The sequence below is a fragment of the Anomaloglossus baeobatrachus genome, chromosome 1 (assembly GCF_048569485.1).
Source record: "Anomaloglossus baeobatrachus isolate aAnoBae1 chromosome 1, aAnoBae1.hap1, whole genome shotgun sequence".
NCBI lineage: Eukaryota > Metazoa > Chordata > Amphibia > Anura > Aromobatidae > Anomaloglossus > Anomaloglossus baeobatrachus.
In genome coordinates this window covers 343,566,966-343,586,909 of record NC_134353.1, presented here as the reverse complement: position 1 = coordinate 343,586,909, position 19,944 = coordinate 343,566,966, and positions in this window count along the sequence as shown.

Genomic DNA, 19,944 nt, shown 5'->3' with positions numbered 1-19,944 from the left:
AGAGCTTATTCTGCCTCAGCAACACATTTTCTGGCTCCTTCAATAGGCTGGCTGCTGTGCAAATAAATTGGGAGCTAATTTTTCTTCGCTCTGTTTTAAAGACAGAATTTTCTAAACATTTTGCTTTTAAAATAATACCTATACTAAATCTAAAAGTAAAATAAAATAAAATATTTTGAAACTAACCTTTTTAAAAAATAACTAATATGATAGCTTAATACAGTATATTATATATAGAGTGAAAATAAGTGGTCACCAACTTTTGAAAAGCATTATTTCAGACATTTTGGATTTCACAAATCAAGGCTTATGGCTTTAACCCCTTCACGACCATGGACGGAAAGATCCGTCCTTGTGCCCTGGGCCTTAACGACCAAGGACGGATCTTTCCGTCATGGCGGAATCGCGGCACTGGAGCCTCCGGTGACTGCGATCGGTTAACATAAACCGCAGATTCGGGGAGGAGGGGACCTGTTCCTGACCTTAGGAGGGGTGGTGCCTCCTCCCTGGACCTACGGAGGCTGTGATTGGCTGACGAACGCCGCTCAACCAATCACAGCCACTGTAATGTTCCAGCCATTTAAAATGACTGAAACATTGAATTCCAGCCCTGGCCAGTGCAGCTGTAGCACTGGCCATTGGCTGGAGCTGGGTGACCTCACTGGATCACCCTCCCCCAGCTCCACTGCTCTGATTGGAGAGATCGGCCTTGTGACCGATTTCTCCAATCACAGTGGACCTGTTGCCGGTGACCGCCCCCGTCATCGTCCCTGCAGCACGCCAGCACACACAGTGAGTGTACACAGTGCAATGGCAGGGCGACAAGCTCCGGTCCCATGCTGTTATGAGACCGGAGCATGGGACCCGGAAGTTGCCGCGCTGCCATTGCACTGTACGAAAAGCGTCCCGATCCGCCGCCGCCGCTGCCCTCCGCGATCTGCCACCTGTCTCCCCGATCTCCTGCCCGCACCCTCACCCCCACACCTCCCGATCCGCTGCCACCCTCCATCTGCCACAGTGCCACCGCTCCCCCCAATCTGCTGCCCGGCCCCTCACCTCCGTGCAGCAGATCGGAGGGAGCGGTGGCACTATGACAGATGGAGGAGGACTGGGATCGTGCACCCTGTCCTCCTCCATCTGTCATAGTGCCACCGCTCCCTCCGATCTGCTGCCCGGCCCCTCCCCCTCGTGATCGGTGCTCGCCCCCTCCCCTCCGTGATGTGCTGCTCGCCCCCTCCCCTCCCCTCCGTGATGTGCTGCTCACCCCCTCCCCTCCCCTCCCCTCCCCTTCGTGATGTGCTGCTCGCCCCCTCCCCTCCCCTCCGTGATGTGCTGCTCGCCCCCTCCCCTCCCCTCCGTGATGTGCTGCTCGCCCCCTCCCCTCCGTGATGTGCTGCTCGCCCCCTCCCCTCCCCTCCGTGATGTGCTACTCGCCCCCTCCCCTCCGTGATGTGCTGCTCGCCCCCTCCCCTCCATGATGTGCTGCACGCTCCCCCCACCTCTCACCCCCGTGGTCAGCTACCCGCCCCCTCCCCTGTCACCCCCGTGATGTGCGCTCCCTCCCCTGTCACCGCCGTGATGTGCGCTCCCTCCCCTGTCACCGCCGTGATGTGCGCTCCCTCCCCTGTCACCGCCGTGATGTGCGCTCCCTCCCCTGTCACCGCCGTGATGTGCGCTCCCTCCCCTGTCACCGCCGTGATGTGCGCTCCCTCCCCTGTCACCGCCGTGATGTGCGCTCCCTCCCCTGTCACCGCCGTGATGTGTGCTCCCTCCCCTGTCACCGCCGTGATGTGCGCTCCCTCCCCTGTCACCGCCGTGATGTGCGCTCCCTCCCCTGTCACCGCCGTGATGTGCGCTCCCTCCCCTGTCACCGCCGTGATGTGCGCACCCTCCCCTGTCACCGCCGTGATGTGCGCTCCCTCCCCTGTCACCGCCGTGATGTGCGCTCCCTCCCCTGTCACCGCCGTGATGTGCGCTCCCTCCCCTGTCACCGCCGTGATGTGCGCTCCCTCCCCTGTCACCGCTGTGATGTGCGCTCCCTCCCCTGTCACCGCCGTGATGTGTGCTCCCTCCCCTGTCACCGCCGTGATGTGCGCACCCTCCCCTGTCACCGCCGTGATGTGCGCTCCCTCCCCTGTCACCGCCGTGATGTGCGCTCCCTCCCCTGTCACCGCCGTGATGTGCGCTCCCTCCCCTGTCACCGCCGTGATGTGCGCTCCCTCCCCTGTCACCGCCGTGATGTGTGCTCCCTCCCCTGTCACCGCCGTGATGTGCGCACCCTCCCCTGTCACCGCCGTGATGTGCGCTCCCTCCCCTGTCACCGCCGTGATGTGCGCTCCCTCCCCTGTCACCGCCGTGATGTGCGCTCCCTCCCCTGTCACCGCCGTGATGTGCGCTCCCTCCCCTGTCACCGCCGTGATGTGCGCTCCCTCCCCTGTCACCCTCGTGATCTGTGCTCCCTCACCTGTCACCCCGTGATCTGTGCTCCCTCACCTGTCACCCCCGTGATCTGCTGTCCGCTCTCCCTCACCTCTCACCACCGTGATCTGTGCTCTGCTCACCTGTCTCCTCCGTGATCTGTGCTCTGCTCACCTGTCTCCTCCGTGATCTGCGCTGCGCTCCCTCCCCCACCTCTCACCCTCCCCGATCTGCTGCCTCCTTCATCTCCTGTGATCCAGCTGCCTAGATCCATCCTGTAGGGTAACTATCCCCAATCTCACCTCCCACTCCCCTTCCCACCGATCCCCCCCACCCGCCCCCTCCCCCCATCCTCTGCCGCTCCTGCATCCACTGCGCCCTCTCCCATCCGCCCCCACCCTATCCCAGCCGCCGTCTCACAATCACAGATGCTCCCTTTATATGCCGCTGCCCCCCCATCTGCTGCCGCCCCATCTGCCGCCCCCCCCATCTTCCGCTGTTTTTTTTTTTCTATGCCATGGGGGTCTAGTTTCCAAAATGGGGTCACATGTGGGGGAGCTCCACTGTTTCGGCACCTCAGGGGGTCTCCAAACAGCATGGAATACGCTAATTGTCCCAGACAATTTTGCGTTTGAAATGTCAAATGACGCTCCTTGCCTTCCGAGCCCTGCTGTGCGCCCAAACATTTGAGTTCCACCACATATGAGGTATCTGCGTACTCAGGAGAAATTGCACAATACATTTTATGGTGCAATTTTTCCTGATACCCTTGTGAAAAAAAAAGCTACCTGGTTGAAGTAACAATTTTGTGGTAAAAAAGGTTTTTTTTATTTTCACGGCTCAACTCTATTAACTTTTGTGAAGCCCCCAGAGGCTCAAAGTGCTCAATAAACATCTAGATAAATTCCATGAGGGGTCTAGTTTCCAAAATGGGGTCACATGTGGGGGAGCTCTACTGTTTCGGCACCTCAGGGGGTCTCCAAACGCAACATGGAATACGCTAATTATCCCAGACAATTTTGCGTTTGAAACGTCAAATGACGCTCCTTGCCTTCCGAGCCCTGCTGTGCGCCAAAGCATTTTATTTCTACCACATATGAGGTGTCTGTGTACTCAGGAGAAATTGCACAATACATTTTATGGTGCAATTTTTCCTGATACCCTTGTAAAAAAAAGCTACCTGGTTGAAGTAACAATTTTGTGGTAAAAAAGGTTTTTTTTATTTTCACGGCTCAACTCTATTAACTTTTGTGAAGCCCCCAGAGGCTCAAAGTGCTCAATAAACATCTAGATAAATTCCATGAGGGGTCTAGTTTCCAAAATGGGGTCACATGTGGGGGAGCTCCACTGTTTCGGCACCTCAGGGGCTCTCCAAACGCAACATGGTGAGGCTAACGATTCCAGCTAATTTTCTGTTCAAAAAAGTCAAATGGCGCTCCTTCCCTTCCGAGTCCTGCCGTGCGCCCAAACAGTGGTTTTTTGCCACATATGAGGTATCTGCGTGTTCAGTAGAAATTGCCCAACACATTTTGGGGGTTCATTTATCCTGCTACCCTTGTGCATATGCAATATTTGAGGCTAAATTAACATTTTTGTTGCAAAAAGTAAAATGTTCATTTTTTTCTTCCACATTGCTTTAGTTACTGTGAAGCACCAGAAGGGTTAATAACCTTCTTGAATGTGGTTTTGAGTAGCCTGAGGGGTGCCGTTTTTGGAATGGTGTCACTTTTGGGTTTTCTGTGTCATGTAGACCTTTCAAAATCGCTTCAAATGTGATGTGGTCCCTAAAAAAAGTGGCTTTGTAAATTTTGTTGTAAAAATGAGAAATTGCTGATAAACTTTGAACCCCTATAACTTCCTTAAATTTTTTTTTTTTCCCCCAAAATTGTTCTGATGTAAAATAGACATGTGGGAAATGTTATTTATTAATTATTTTGTGTCATATGTCTCGTTGGTTTTAGAGCATAAAAATTCAAAGTTTGAAAATTACAAAATTTTCGCGAAATTTCCGTTTTTTCACAAAGAAATGCAAAAAATATCGGCCTAAATTTACCACTAACATGAAGCCCAATATGTCACGAAAAAACAATCTCAGAATCACCGGGATCCGCTGAAGCGTTCCAGAGTTATAACCTCATAAAGTGACACTGGTCAGAATTGCAAAAAATGGCCTGGTCTTTAGGGTCAAAATAGGCTTGGGGCTGAAGGGGTTAATACAGCGGGTTTTTTGTCAGACGATACGTTTTTCTGAATATTCCTTGTATATTGTCCTAACTTTATGGATATTACAATGAGGGCAGAATAGAGCCATTGCAATGCCTGCAATAGTGAACAAAACTTATATTTGCAGTTGGTTACATTTTGTATAAAGACTGGATGTTCCCTACAATCAAAACCAGACCCTAAAACAATACCACATCTCAGACCTTAGCAGTCAACCTCAGAACGGACCTTTTAATGCAGACCTGTTCAGGGCTAAACAAGTACTGTGTTTCTCTAAAAATAAGACACTGTCTTATACTTTTTTTTTGCCCAAAAAAAAGCACTAGGGCTTATTTTCAGGCTAGGTCTTATTCTTGGAGAAACATGGTTGGTGGTAAGTTTACCCTCCAAAAAAGCAGACCTCCCTTCCCAGGAGATTTAAACCAGACCCTGGACATCTGTGTGGCTCCCAGGGCCTCCTGTGATCTTCAGATGGTGCTCCGAACAGGTAAGCTCCATGCTGCATCCCCTGCTTCTGGCCGACAATCACATACATCAGATCACACACATTCATCAGATCGCACGCACACACACACACACACACTCATACACACACACACACACACACACTCATACACACACACATCAGATCACACACACAATCATACATAAGATTGCACACACACTCTCACCACATCCGGCAATACCAATTGCTTCTGGCAAGTAGGGAAAGATGGGATGCAGTGCAGTGGAATGCATAGAGGATTGCATTGATACGTCGCACTGCAGGTCCTATGAGTTCCACCACACTGCATCTCAGGATTCTCTGCCGGCAAGAAGAAACCAATATTGCTGAATGTGTGTGTGTGTCTGTGTGTGCAATCTGATGCGTGATTGTGCGAGCAATCTGATGTATTGTGGATTGGATTGTGTGTGATCTGATGTTTCTGTGTGTGAGATCTGATGTGTGTGTGTGATCTGATGTGTGTGGTGTGCGATCTGCCATGTGTGGGATTTGTTGTGTGTGGGTGTAAGATCGCATGTGTGTGAGGGTGCGATCCACTGCAGGTCCTTCCACTTGGCATCTGGTGAGCATGATTGAGAGGTGTTTGCTTGAAGTGTCCTGCAGTATTCTTTAGCTTTTTTAGCTGTATGGACACTTCATTATTGAACCGTGACTAGTGCCTATTTTTGGGGTAGGGCTTATATTTAAGACTTGCTCCGAAAATGTTGAAAATCCCTGCTTGGGCTTATTTTTGGGGGAGGTCTTATTTTTGGAAAAACATGGTAGTAAGAGCATCCAAGTCACATAAACCTCACATCTAGAAATGAGAGAATCGATATTCTTCAAATCGTCGCATTTCTTTATAAGTGCAAGTCCTGACAATTTGGAATTGTTTGCAATTTAATTGCACAGATCGCAAAAAATAACAATGACAGTCGCCATTTTGCACATTGCTGAAGATCACATCAGCCAGAGAGCGAGCTCTTGATGAGAGGTATGGCCGCATGGGCTTTCCCATAATTTCTTGCAGGTATCACATCACATCACATCACATCACAGCAGCCAATCAGGTATGACGTTCACAGGAACTATAAAAGATAAAAACAAGGAAGGTAGCAGTCTTTATAGGGTTTTGTGACCTTATAATAAGAAGTCAGAGCACATAGTTCATTATAACAGACATGGACAGAAAGGCCTATATCAAAGCACTGAAAAACATTGAAAATGAGAGTAGTAAATAATAATAGGAGGATTCAAGTGATAGGAGTAGCTGGACCAGCGGAGACAGAACTACTGTAAATTGATTGATGTGTAATATACTGCAGCACAGCTCCTTAATAAAAAATTGCTTTTAATTTCGTGGTGCACAGCAAACAAACAGTAGTTTAACAAACATTCTGTTTTTATTTTGCTACTAAAGAAAAATACTGAATCTAAAGCCTGCTTTACACGTTGCAATTTCGCATACGATTTCGTATGCGATTTGCAACGACCCCATCGTATGTGTGGCACATTCAATTTGTTCAACGTGCCGCACATACGAGTAAACCCCCGTCACACGTACTTACCTTCCATACGACCTCGATGTGGGCGGCAAACGTCCACTTCCTGGAGTGGGAGGGACGTTCGGCGTCACATCGACGTCACACGGCAGCCGGCCAATAGAAGCGGAGGGGGCGGAACTGAGCGGGATGTAAACATCCCGCCCACCTCCTTCCTTCTGCATTGTGGGCCGGGAGCCGCAGGACGCTGGTAAGATCTGTACATCATTCCCGGGGTGTCACACACTGCAATGTGTGCTACCACAGGTACGATGAACAATCTGACGTGCAATTCTAGAGACAGGTACAATGTGTATGTGATGAACGTTTTAACGTTCAATCGCAATCGCACGTACCTGTCACACACTGCAATGTACCTTACGATGCTGGATGTGCGTCACTTACGACATGACCCCGCCGACACATTGTAAGATATATTGCAGCGTGTAAAGCGGGCTTAAGGCTTCTATGTCAGATAAAGTGCAATTTCTGGCTTGTGAGACAAACAAGCCTTTATTTGTAAAGTTTCTTTTTCAAAAGCAAAAGAAAAATCTTTATATTCCAGAAATTCACTGCAACTGTCTACTGCACAAAGTGAATGTGTGTTTTAAAAACATATCTTTTTTTGCACATCACCCAAATACAGCAGTCTATTGAAGGTGTTGGCTTTTTGGGATGTAAACAAACCAAGCTTTTCTTGTCATGGCCTTCTTGATAAAAGCCTGGGGGCGTTATCTTTTTTTTACTATACAAAATAACACATTTCAAATTTCATACACCTATTTTAATAGTTCAGTTAAGCAACCATACACCTCACGACAATAGTTTATGCTGTTGCCAAATATTTCCTTTCTGGGCGTGAACTTATATCTAGCTACTTACCAAAGTAGCACATTAGGAATATGGTGCATTTAAAAAAGTTTAACAGACATGCACACCAATACTGCTGGCTATTGCCATAACTTCCTTTCCATGTATTTACCTACCAATCAAAACAACTTGTTATGCGGGCGTCACATGATACGATCTATCGTGCGATCGCACGAGCGATCGTATCCGCCCCCCGTCATTTGTGCATCACGGGCAATTAGTTGCCCATGGCACACAAAGTCGTTAAACCGACGTCACACGTACTTACCTGCTGAGCGATGTCGCTGTGGGCGGCGAACATCCACTTCCTGAAGGGGGTGGGACGTTCGGCGTCACAGCGACGTCACACAGCGGCCGGCCAATAGAAGCGGAAAAGCGGAGATGAGCAGGACGTAAACATGCCTACCACCTCCTTTCTTCCACATAGCCGGCGGGAGCCGCAGGACGCAGGTAAGCTGCAGTTCATCGTTCCCAGGGTGTCACACAGAGCGATGTGTGCTGCACTGGGTACGATGAACAACCGGCGCAAAGAAAAATAAACGATTTTTTAAAAATGAGCAACGTGTGAACGATACACGATTTGCGAATGTTCTGCGTCACTGGTAGGTGTCACACGTGACGACGTCGTAAACGATGCCGGATGTGCGTCATGAAAACCGTGACCCTGACGACATGTCGCACGATAGATCGTCTTGTGTGACGCCCGTATTAGAGTTACAGAATTTTTGTTAATGGGGAAGATATAAACAAAACAATATTATAAACAGTGCAAAAAAAAGTTAAGGATTTACATAACCGTTAGTGATGAGTGAGCACTAAAATGCTTGAGTGCTTGGTTCTGGAATCGAACAGGTTGGATAGTTGGACGAGCTCGTTTTGAGTAACTAGTATAAAAAAAAATTCAAAGTAGAATTCCAGCATTTTGTTTTTCAGAAACACCCCCTCAGGAAGGCTGGGGAGTAGAGTTGAGCGTGGTTCGCGGTTCGTGGTTCTCCAGTTCGCGGCTCGAGTAATTTTGGGGGCTGTTCTAGATTGAACTAGAACTCGAGCTTTTTGCTAAAGCTCGATAGTTCTAGATACGTTCGAGAATGGTTCTAGCAGCAAAAAGACAAGCTAATTACTAGCTGGCTTTCCGTTGTAATAGTGTAAGTCACTCTGTGACTCACACTATTATGAAATTTCAGCGTACAGTGTGCGGGAACAGCGCATTCAGATCACTGCTGTTTGGATAATGGCGATCGCCATTTTTTTTTTTTTCCTTGTCTTCCTTCCCTAAGCGCGCGCGTGTAGTGGGGCGGGCCAGCATGTCAGCCAATCCCAGACACACACACAGCTAAGTGGAATTTTAGCCAGAGAAGCAACGGCATGTTTGATAGGATGTCCATGTCACATGTCCCTGCATTATAAAAACGGACATTTTCCTCCAGCACGCCATTATCTGCCTTCTGCGTCTGGGTGTCAGTCACTGCTGGCGTAGCTCCTGTCTCCGATACTGCTGTGTACGCTCTATACACAGCGCTATACAGAATAGGGATAGAAGTTTGTCAGCTCAGCTTCCTGTGTTCAGACACAGTAAGTGGTGATTATGCATCTGTAAGCTAAATGGGCGGCATGGTGGCTCAGTGGTTAGCACTGCAGTCTTGCAGCGCTGAGGTCCTGGGTTCAATTCTCACTCAAGGACACCATCTGCAAGGAGTTTGTATGTTCTCCCCATGTTTGTGTGGGTTTCCTCCGGGTACTCCGGTTTCCTCCCACACTCCAAAGACATACAGCGCTATGGAATTAATAACGCTATATAAATGAATAAATTATTATTAATACTGCAATGCCCTGCTCATGAGGTAAAGAACATAATTGATCAGGAGAGCTATATACTACATTTCCAAATGGAGGGATTTGGTTTTATAGTTTCCCTGCTGAACGACTACCAAACATGAGAGTCCGTTATACGCCACAAGAAAACACATCTAAATAGCGAGCTCTGTTGTTAAGTATTCATTCAGCTGGATAACTGGACTTAAAGAGGTATTCCATCTCCAAGATCCTATCCCCAATATATAGTGGGTGGAATAGCAATAATATCAGCAAATACCAATATTTGGAAATGTAGAATAGTTCTCCTGATTAGGCCTGCCCTTACCTCATGAGCAGGGCATTGCAGCTTTGGTAGCAACCATTACGACATGGACTCTGCTGCTGTGGACCCGGGGAGAGTGGGTGCAGATTCATTGCACCCATACTCCTCACATGGAGGGTCTGCACTCCTAGAAAATGGGGGATGCGGCCTGCTATTTTTAGGCTGTGAAGGCCCAATAACTATGGACCTTCCCACCCTGAGAATACCAGACCACAGCTGTCCGCTTTACCTTGGCTGGTGATCCAATTTGGGGGGGACCCTACTTTTTTTGTGTAATTATTAATATTTATAAAATAATTATAAAAAAAGAGCCTGGGGGGACCTCCACATTGGATCCCCAACCACGGTAAAGCTGCCAGCTGTGGTTTTCAGGCTACAGCCGTCTGCTTTACCCTAGCTGGCTATCAAAAATGGGGGGACCCAACGTCATTTTTTTTTAACTATTTTTTAAATAGAAAAAATTAATGGGCTTAACTGTATTTTGATTGCCAACTAAGGTAACGGCAGGCAGATGGGGGTGGCAACCCATAGCTGTCTGCTTTATCTGCGCTGAGAATCAAAAATACCGCGGCGCGCTACGTCATTTTTTTTAAAGATTTATTTTTACAGCACTGTGATGTCCAGCAATCAAAATACAGGCAAGCCCATTTTGTTTTTAGTTATTTAAATAAATAATTAAAAAAAAATATATATGGGCTCCCGCTGCATTTTTTGTATTGCTAGCTAAGGGTAATCCAAGCAGCTACTGGCTGCTAACCCCCACTGCTTGGTGTTACCTTCACTGGCAATGGAAAATCCAGGGGAGCATTTTTTATTTTTTTTGCCAAAAAACTACAAAAAAAGGACGTGAGCTTCGCCATATTTTTGTATGCTAGCCAGGTATAGCAGGCAGGTGCTGGAAGAGTTGGATACAGCGCCAGAAGATGGCGCTTCTATGAAAGTGCCATTTTCTGAGGCGGCTGCAGACTGCAATTCGCAGCAGTGGGGCCCAGAAAGCTCAGGCCAACCTGTGCTGAGGATTCCAATCCCCAGCTGCCTAGTTGTACCTGGCTGGACACAAAAATGGGGCGAAGCCTACGTCATTTGTTTTCTAATTATTTCATGAAATTCATGAAATAATAAAAAAAGGGTTTCCCTTTATTTTTGGTTCCCAGCCGGGTACAAATAGGCAACTGGGAGTTGGGGCAGCCGAACCTGCCTGCTGTACCTGGCTAGCATACAAAAATATGGCGAAGCCCACATAATTTTTTCAGGGGGCAAAAAACTTCTGCATACAGTCCTGGATGGAGTATGCTGAGCCTTGTAGTTCTGCAGCTGCTCTCTGTCTGTATGGAGAAGAGCAGACAGCAGCTGCAGAACGACAAGGCTCAGCATACTCGATCCAGGACTGTATGCAGAAGTTTTTTGCCCACCAAAAAAATGACGTGGGCTTCGCCATATTTTTGTATGCTAGCCAAGTACAGCAGGCAGCCACGGGCTGCCTCCAACCCCCAGTTGCCTATTTGTACCCGGCTGGGAACCAAAAATATAGGGAAGCCCGTTATTTTTGAATTATTTCACTTATTTCATGAAATAATTAAAAAACAAATGACGTGGGCTTCGCCCCATTTTTGTGTCCAGCCGGGTACAACTAGGCAGCTGGGGAATGGAATCCACAGCACAGGTTAGCCCGAGGTTTCTGGGCGCCTCTGCTGCGAATTGCAGTCTGCAGCCACCCCAGAAAATGGCGCTTTCATAGAAGCGCCATCATCTGGCGCTGTATCCAACTCTTCCAACAGCCCTGAAGCCGGGTGGCTTGTTGGGTAATAATGAGTTAATACTAGCTTTGATTTACTAGCTAGTATTAAGCCAGAGATTCTTAATGTCAGGCACGTTTGACCCGGCCATTAAGAATCTCCAATAAAGGGTTAAAAAAAAGACACCACACAGAGAAAAAATATTTTAATAGAAATAAATACATAGACACATTAGAGACTCCATCTTTATTACCCCCTGTCAGCCCTCCACGATCCATGGTCTTCTGTCTTTCTCGTTCAACAAATGCAGCTCTTCTCCATCACTGCTGCATGGGGGAAGACGCTGCTTCCCGTGCAGCCTTCACTCCGTGAAGGCTGCACGGGAAGCAGCGTGCAGCCTTCACTCCGTGAGTGATCAGTGCTGCTGTCTGTCAGCGGTAAGAGCGGTAACGCTGACAGACGCGTTACCATAGCAACGGTGCTCCCGGAGCCGCAGTTAGCGGTGACGTCACCGCTAACTGCGTTGCTATGGCAACGGTGATCTCCTTTAATGACCGGCTGTGTCAGCCGGTCCCTAACGGAACGGCGAGTCGACCGTGTGCTAGAGCATGTCGCCGGTACACGGCGATACACAAATGTGCACCGTGTACCGGAGAGTGGAATGACAGGTCCTACATGACGCGTCATAGTCATGTGACCAGTCTATAGCCAATGAGATAATAGCCACGTGACTGGTCACATGGCTATTTTGACGTCACGATAGGTCCTGCATCACTGCTGGCAGTGCTGGTCACCGGGAGGATTCAGCGATCATCGGATGGAATAGCGGCAGGAGACAGAGTGCAGGAGGGACCACAGGGACCGGTAAGTGTTATGGCAATGTTTATTAACTGTATGTGTACATTTATAATCCGTTTTAATGTGTTTGCGATTGCCTCCCATTATATCCTATTGGTTCGAGTTTGGTTCGTCGAACGTTCGCCGAACTGAACTCGAACGAGACCTCCGTTCCCTGAACCGAACTCGAGCCGAACCACGGCCGGTCCGCTCATCTCTAATTATAATACCAAACACTGAGTAAACTTAGTGGCATCCTAAATGTGGCTGTTGGACTTCCATTAGTGTCCCACTAGTGCAAAGCTATTTGCAGCACCACTGCATTGCACACTCAAACTCATTGTTACTAAGCCATTATACCAGCAAACACTGAGTAAACTTAGTGGCATCCTAAAAGTGGCTGTTGGACTTCCATTAGTGTCCCACTGGTGCAAATCTATGTGCAGAACCTCTGCATTGCACACTCAAACTCATTGTTACTAAGCCATTATACTAGTAAACACTGAGAAAACTTAGTGGCATCCTAAAAGTGGCTGTTGGACTTCCATTAGTGTCCCACTGGTGCAAAGCTTTTTGCAGCACCGCTGCATTGCACACTCAAACTCATTGTTACTAAGCCATTATACTAGCAAACACTGAGTAAACTTAGTGGCATCCTAAAAGTGGCTGTTGGACTTCCATTAGTGTCCCACTGGTGCAAAGCTATTTGCAGCACCACTGCATTGCACACTCAAACTCATTGTTACTAAGCCATTATACTAGCAAACACTGAGTAAACTTAGTGGCATCCTAAAAGTGGCTGTTGGACTTAATTTTTGTCCCACTGGTGCAAAGATATTTGCGGCACCTCTGCATTGCACACTGAAACTAATTGTTACTAAGCCATTATACTAGCAAACTATGCTGCCAGTTTAAGGGCCGTAGTTGCATTGTCAGGGATAATTATTGTTGTTTATTCTGCTGTTAATAAAGCTAGACCACCGATGAAATCTACACCACCTCTCAATTTTTACTACCACATTTTAAGTGCACAATCTTGTCGCAATCAAAATGAGTGGCAAAATGACAGATGCTGGTGGAAAGGAGAAGAGGCGTGTTGGAAAAGGAAAAAAAGGGTTTGTCCGTGGGGAAGGTGGCAAAGCTCCATTAACATCTGCTGAAGATAGACCATCTTCCAGAAAAAGTAAGATGTCTACTACTTACCGTGAACATTCCGATGTGCTCCCTTTTTTACGGACACGAACAACTGGAACAAAGGTAGATGATGGCCAAAAAAGGAAAATGCTTGAATGGAACAGAGAAGGTGGAGGAGGATTGCGCCTTCCTGGACAAAGTCGGAGCTCTGGTAGCACGTCTACAACTGCATCCTCAGCCACCACTCTGCCTCTGAGCACTAGTCGGGTGGATCAGCAGGTCGCATGCCCTCTAAGCCTTGCCTAGCCTGGTGTTTTTTTGACATAGCAAAAGATCGTCCAAATTATGTGATCTGTAAAATTTGTCATGATTCTGTTAGTAGAGGGAAAAACCTCAGCAGTTTGACAACTTCTTCCATGAATCGTCACATCAATAAATATCATATGTCCCAGTGGGAAGCTCACTGTGCTGCAATGCGGCCTAGCGGAGAGAACCATCCATCGCCTGCCCCTTCCAGTGCATCCGCGTGCGCTTCATCTTCTAGGACTGTGGGGACAGCTGTCACACCTGGTTTTCCACGCACAACTTCCACCACTGTAACTGCAACAGGCAGTTTGCTTGGTAGGTCGTCAGTTGGTTTGGAAGAGGAAACAAGTGCGTGTGTACAGCTCTCTCAGACATCGATAGCACCAACGTTGGGTGAAGGCAACATCATGTCTACGTCTGCACTTTCCTCACAAACCTGCATTTTTCCAGGGACACCCTACTCAACCCTGTCTACACACAGCAGCCAGATCTCCCTGATGTCCCTCAGATGTGGACAAATAAAAGGCCATTTCCTGCGACCCATGACAAAGCTAAGAGGTTGACTTTATCCCTCTGTAAGCTCTTGGCTACCGAAATGCTGCCTTTCCACCTGGTGGACACACAGGATTTTAGAGAACTTATGTCTGTCGCTGTGCCCCAGTACCAAATGCCCAGTCGCCACTACTTTTCTAAGAAAGGTGTGCCCGCGCTACATCAGCATGTCGCACACATCATCACTGCTTCCTTGAGAAACTCTGTGTGTGAACGGGTGCATTTCACCACTGATACTTGGACCAGTAAGCATGGACAGCGACGTTACATGTCGCTGACTGGGCACTGGGTAACTATGGTGATAGATGGTGAAGGGTCTGCTGCACAAGTCTTGCCGTCCCCACGACTTGTGTGTCAATCCTCTGTCTGTCCAAGTTCCGCCACTGCTTCTGCCTCCTCCACCTCATCTGGGTCCTCCACCTCCGCCCCAAGCCTGCCTGGTCAGGCCACCAGCGTTCTCACTGCGCAGAAGGAATCACGCACCCCTCATTACTATGCTGGCAGCAGAGCGCAACGGCATCAGAAGGTCTTTAGCTTGAAATGTCTTGGAAATAAGAGTCACACAGCGGCTGAGTTGTGGGTAGCTCTGGAGACTGAGTTTAATAAATGGTTGTCTCCACTCAACCTGCAGCCTGGTAAGGCCGTGTGCGACAATGCTGCAAACCTGGGTGCGGCCCTTCTCCTGGGCAAGGTGACACACGTGCCATGTATGGCTCACGTGTTGAACCTTGTTGTCCAGCAATTTTTAACACACTATCCCGGCCTAGATGGCCTTCTGACCAGGGCACGAAAACTGTCTGCTCACTTCCGCCGTTCAACCACACTGCTGAGCGACTTGCATCGCTCCAGAAGTCTTTCGGCCTGCCGGTTCATCGCCTCAAATGCGATGTGGCGACACGCTGGAATTCGACTCTCCACATGTTACAGCAACTTTGGCAGCACCGCCGAGCCCTGGTGCAATACGTCATGACGTATAGCCTGGCCCAACGAGATGCAGAGGTGGGGAAGATCACCCTGATGGAGTGGTCTCAGATCAAGGACCTATGCACCCTTCTGCACAGTTTCGACATGGCGACAAATATGTTTAGCGCTGACAATGCCATTATCAGCATGAAAATTCCAGTCATTTACATGCTGGAGCACACGCTAAACACTATTCGGAGTCAGGGGGTGGGACAACAGGAAGGGGAGGAACTACAGGAGGATTCATATGCGCAAGAGACAACAACATCACCAAGGTCCAGACGTTCATCATCACCAACGCGGCAGGCATGGGACCATGGGGGACAGGGATCAACAAGGGCGCATGGTAGCAGGCGAAACGTTGAGGAAAATGCAGGAGAACATGAAGAAATGGAGGATGAACTGTCCATGGACATGGAAGACTCAGCGGATGAGGGAGACCTTGGTCAAATTTCAGTTGAAAGAGGTTGGGGGGAGATGTCAGAGGAAGAAAGAACGGTTAGCACCTCTATGCCACAAACACAGCGTGGACTTGGTCCGCATGGCTGCGCAAGACACATGAGTGCCTTCTTGCTGCACTACCTCCAACATGACCCTCGTATTGTCAAAATTAGAAGTGATGATGACTACTGGCTTGCCACACTATTAGATCCCCGGTACAAGTCCAAATTTTGTGACATAATTCCTTCCATAGAAAGGGACGCACGTATGCAGGAGTATCAGCAGAAGCTGTTACTCGATCTTTGCTCGGCTTTTCCACCAAACAACCATGCAGGTGCAGGGAGTGAATCTCCCAGTTGTAACTTGACAAACATGGGACGGTCTCGTCATCTTCAACAGTCTACCCGTACCAGTAGCACCGTAACTGGTGCTGGTAACAGCAATTTTATTGAATCTTTTCATAATTGTTTTAGACCCTCCTTTACAAGGCCACCAGAGACAACAAGTCTGACACATAGTCAACAGCTGGAGAGGATGATACAGGAGTATCTCCAAATGAACATCGATGCCATGACTTTGCAAATGGAGCCTTGCTCATTTTGGGCTTCAAATCTTGAAAAATGGCCAGAGCTCTCCACTTACGCCTTGGAGATTTTGTCGTGTCCAGCTGCCAGCGTTGTCTCTGAACGTGTCTTCAGTGCTGCTTGGTGTGTGCTGGCAGATAAGCGCACGCGTCTGTCCAGTGACAATGTGGACAGACTAACGTTCATCAAAATGAACAAGTCATGGATCCACAAGGAATTTACTAACCCTGTGTCATCCTGGGGAGAGTAAATGCTTGTGGATTTGGAATGTGCTTGATGCAAATCAAAACATCCTGTTTGCAACTAGGGCACAAGTGCTGGCACTGAAGGGGTGAGTGTCTGTGTGGCCCAATTTTTTTTAAAAAAAGGGAGACTCTGCATGGAGTAACCCTTGCTTGCTGTGTTTTTTAAAAGGAGCCAAGATGAACAGAGCTGGGATCAGGAAAGACTTAGCTACCTACCCCGGTGTCCTCCTGGGGACGGTTAAGTATGGCGTATTTTTGAATGCGCTTGATGCAAATCTAGCTGTGAAGTGTACAACTGGGGCACAAGTGCTGCCACTGAAGGGGTGGGTGTCTGTGTGGCCCAATTTTTTGAAAAAAAGGGAGACTCCGCTTGGAGTAACCCTTGCTTGCTGTGTTTTTTAAAAGGAGCCAAGATGAACAGAGCTGGGATGAGGAAAGACTTTGCTACCTACCCCGGGGTCATCCTGGGAACGGTTAAGTATGGCGTATTTTTGATTGTGCATTATGCAAATCTAGCTGTGAAGTGTACAACTGGGGCACAAGTGCTGCCACTGAGGGGTGGGTGTCTGTGTGGCCCAATTTTTTGAAAAAAAGGGAGACTCCACTTGGAGTAACCCTTGCTTGCTGTGTTTTTTAAAAGGAGCCAAGATGAACAGAGCTGGGATCAGGAAAGACTTAGCTACCTACCCCGGTGTCCTCCTGGGGACGGTTAAGTATGGCGTATTTTTGAATGCGCTTGATGCAAATCTAGCTGTGAAGTGTACAACTGGGGCACAAGTGCTGCCACTGAAGGGGTGGGTGTCTGTGTGGCCCAATTTTTTGAAAAAAAGGGAGACTCCACTTCCAGTAACCCTTGCTTGCTGTGTTTTTTAAAAGGAGCCAAGATGAAGAAGTCATGGTTCAGCAAAGACTTTGCTACCTACCCCGTGGTCATCCTGGGAACGGTTAAGTATGGCGTATTTTTGAATGCGCTTGATGCATATCTACCTGTGAAGTGTACAAATGGGGCACAAGTGCTGCCACTGAAGGGGTGGGTGTCTGTGTGGCCCAATTTTTGGAAAAAAGGGAGACTCCGCTTGGAGTAACCCTTGCTGTGTTTTTTAAAAGGAGCCAAGATGAACAGATCTGGGATCAGCAAACACTTGCTACCTACCCAGGTGTCCACCTGGGGACGGTTAGGGACGGCGTATTTTTGAATGTGCTTGATGCAAATCTACCTGTGAAGTGTACAACTGGGGCACAAGTGCTGCCACTGAAGAGGTGGGTGACTGTGTGGCCCAATTTTTGGAAAAAAGGGAGAACTCCGCTTGGAGTCACCTTGCGGTGTTTTACATGATTTTAGAAGGGCGTGCCATGCCTATATCTGTGTCTCCTTCTCTTTTTCCTTGTCCTGCTCTTTTGTTTTCGCATGAGTATATGTCCTCGTCACTTTCCCATGTGTTTGTGTTGTGAGTTGTTTGTCACCTTTTGGACACCTTTGAGGGTGTTTTCTAGGTGTTTTTATGTGTTTGTGATTACCTGCCATTGTTTCCTATGCGGTTCGAGTGGTTCGTCGAACGTTCGCCGAACCGAACTCGAACGAGACCTCCGTTCGACGAACCGAACTCGAGCCGAACAACGGCCGGTTCGTTCATCTCTACTGGGGAGATCCTAAAATTGCTGAAATAGATGGAAGTAGCACTCAAACGGATTATGAACAGCATGGGGAAGACGCCTCAGTTCATCGCTGACTCCCAGATCACTGCTGGAAACAATGTTGTCAGAGTATTACGCTACTTTTACAGACTGACAATAAAACCTACAAAGCCAAAGATAATATGAAAATTTACAGTAAAAAATGTAAAGAAACTTTGTTTTCTGTATAATGACTTGTATTTAAAGCAAAATAAAACAGAGAAATAAAACTTGCCTCCTCCACCACTTAGGCTATGTTTTCACATAGTGTTTTTGTTGTGATTTGGACTTTCTCATTGCTTTTCATGTTAAAAAAAAGCTGCAAAAAAAAGCTGCAAACATGCTTAAAAAATTGACATTCTGATTCTTTCAAGAATGCAGTAGTTTTCCTTTTCAGTCAGGAAAAAAAGAACAATTGAGTGCATTAGATTTATGCAATCTCATAGCTTTTACTGATACTGAAAAATTAGCTTTTATTTGCATAAAACTCATGAAAAAATGCAAAAAAAAGTAGGAATAATGTAACGTGTGAAAATAGCCTTAATTGTTGGCCCATCTCTGAAAGTATTTACCTGTTGTCTATGAGTACAGTAGATGACATGGCAGAGGTGGAAATAAAACTACACCAGCGGGTAGTAACCAATAAATTTAATGTTAATGTGACACCCCTGTATTATTGAGGTCGTCACAGGGTACTACACAAACTGCCCTCCCCGTGCAGTATTCAACCCCCCATGGTTCTGGGTCTCTATCCTGCAGTGCTGCCTCCATCAGTATTCACAAATCCTAGATACACTTTGCACCACACCCTGTCAGGCACACCAGTGGTCTGCTTAGGGCCGCCCACTTAGGGGTCAGACAGGGAGGTGGGAGGTGTCAAGGTCAGTCAGTCAAGTAGTGACCCTCGAGCTGTGAGGAGCTCTGAGGAAGCTGGGAGTTGGAGCTCCCAGGGGAGAAGTAAACTAGGTTGCAGACGGTGGTCTGTACCTAGAGGAGTCAGACCCCCGGTCGCAAGGGATTGAACCCATCGAGGAGGACGGACGGCAGCCTGGTCCTATCACTGGTCCGGGAACGAATGCACGACGGGGTACACGGACCCTAGGTCGGGGAGAAGCTTCAGGCAACACCGGCAATTAACCTGAGGAGAACGGGGCCTTTATGGACTGTTCCCACCAGTTCATAGATCGGGGGCACTAGCGCAACGAGGGGGCTGAGGGCTTTCCTAGCAAGCAGCCCACTGAAATCCCAAGCATGAGCTCCTGAGAGCAGGCTCCTTCACTTAGCCATAGTGGGGAGCGAGGCCTGTATAGCTCCAAGCTACCGGATCACAACGGACAATCTAAAACTTAGTGCCAGGAGGCAGGTTACGGAGCACCAGCAGCACTGTAGGGGACGGGACCCGGACGAGCTCCCCTTGAGAAGCAACGGCGTTCAGAGACTTGTTTTATCCTGTTGTCAGCGTCTGCTTCATTGCTGAGTGAGTATCCGACTGACCCCTGCACTACATCCCAGCACCTCCCAACAGAGTCCCGGGGCCTATTCCTACCCGTGGAGGGCAGCGTCACCTAGCGGCCCCACTCCATCAGCCCGGGTACGCCCATTGGCAGTGGCAGAACTCCTAATTACCGTACACCATGGGTGGCGTCACGAACTATACCAAATCCCCTGTAAATACTCCCCCTTTTACATTTGAGTGTTGCCCTTAAGCCCCCAGGTCCGGAGACCCTCGAGCCATGAATGAACACCGCCCCCGGATCCGAGCAGTTTGATTTACTGCTGGGGCTGTAACAGGGGCAGGG